The sequence below is a fragment of the Kryptolebias marmoratus genome, linkage group LG10 (assembly GCF_001649575.2).
Source record: "Kryptolebias marmoratus isolate JLee-2015 linkage group LG10, ASM164957v2, whole genome shotgun sequence".
NCBI classification, from domain to species: domain Eukaryota; kingdom Metazoa; phylum Chordata; class Actinopteri; order Cyprinodontiformes; family Rivulidae; genus Kryptolebias; species Kryptolebias marmoratus.
In genome coordinates, this window is record NC_051439.1 from 23420469 (window position 1) to 23422226 (window position 1758).

Here is a 1758-nt window from a genome sequence, read left to right on the forward strand (position 1 = left end):
ATATATATATATATATATATATATATATATATATATATATTTCAGGTGAAATAAAAGAGAGTACAAAGCCATTAAGTCTACTTAATCACTTCCTTTGAACACACACACACACACACGCTCAAGGTACACATTTATATTGATTTTATACATTGTCTTTTCTTATTTATTTTTATTTACTTTCTTTTTCTTTTCTTTCTTTCATTGTTACATCTTATTTTCTGTTACTGCTGATTTTATTCTTTGTACGGTGTCCTTGAGTGCCAGAAAGGCGCCTTGAAATAAATGTATTAATAACATTATCGCCCGCCTGGATCAGGAAACGATGCAACTTGTAAAGAGCTGACCAATCAAGCTTAGGCTTCCTGATTATTCCCCCCTCCTCCTTCAGGTGGTCATCATTCCTCCAAACCCACATGGATGAAAGTCGTACTTCCTGCTGTAAAGATTTATAAGGTAACTCTGTGTTCACCTCATCACTGATGTTTGGGAGAAACTGGCCAATAATTTAACAAAAATAAAACTTGTAATAAAAGAAAAACAGATTTTATTTTGTGTCTTGTATATAACCTGTGTGCGGTGCACGCGGGACACGTTCCCCTCGTGTTCCTGCATATGCCGGCCTGGCAGGAAGAGAAGCTGGCTGCCGACCATATTTGGGCGTAACGGGCGATAATCCAGCAGACTAATTTGGGTCTGGCTGAGACAATGCAGTTATTATTTTCCTCTAGACCATCAGGCAGAGGACACACAGCCATCTGCTGCTGCGGCCGTCCACACCGACACACATCTCAATTACACACACACACACATCTCAATTAGATCAGTCAGAGGGCAGCTGGAAGCGACGCCTGCTCTCAGAAAAACCTAAAAACATTCAGACAAACATGAACATGAAGACGTGTGTGTTGTTGGATCAACAGGATGTCACACACACCGATCCTCCGTCTGTTTCTGCAGAAAACAACACAAGAAGAAAACAACTTCTTCCTCTGACAGGAAATCTAAGAGCCACAAACTTCTCCAGGTGGATCGAAGTCAGACCCACATGAGCATCAGAGAAGACGGCTTCATTATTAGAGAAAATCTATGATAAATTCTAACTTTGTTAGGAAAATAACGGGTCAGTTAAATCATTAAAAGACCCAGATTTATCCTGACGTGAACTCGCAGAGGAAGCTCTGAGAAACAGGAAGAGGAAAAGTTTCAGAGGAACGCTGGCTGCCCACACATCACCGTCTCTCCTCCTCCATCCAGGGATTAATTCCCCCTCCAAGATTGATTGATGATTTCTATCAAATAATTGATTAATTGTTTAATCAGGTCCCCTAAGCTTTGCTGCCATCTCCGCCCTGCCGGTTATCTTGTTCACTCAGCTTTTATCAGCCCAAGAAGAAGAAGAAGTGGCACGGCGATTAAAACCCGGGAACGACAGGCAGAGAGAGGAAGACCGGGCTCGTCTTCGTCGTCTTCCAGTCCCGCCGTTTAATTTGACACGTGTACAAAAAGTTCATCAACCTCGGCACACTTAATCATACTGTGCTGCGTTTTTATCGCTCCTCTTCCTCAGTTTTGACTTTACAGCAAGAAAACACGTCACTAATTATTCCTCCGCTTTAATTAGATCCTTCTGTGCAGGAAAACGGCTGCGTGTGTGTGTGTGAGTCTGTGTGTGAGTCTGCGTGTGTGTGTGTCTGTGTGTGTGTGTGAATCTCTGTGTGTGTGTGAGTCTCTGTATGTGTGTGTGTGAGTCTGTGTGTG

The 1758-nt window shown here is 42.4% G+C and overlaps 1 protein-coding gene across 3 annotated transcripts in view; it reads right to left on the reverse strand.

The window, feature by feature from the left end:
- The window catches only part of LOC108251671 (neuronal PAS domain-containing protein 3), a 208052-nt gene that overhangs the window by 60792 nt on the left and 145502 nt on the right, over positions 1–1758 (reverse strand). The window lies entirely within an intron of this gene.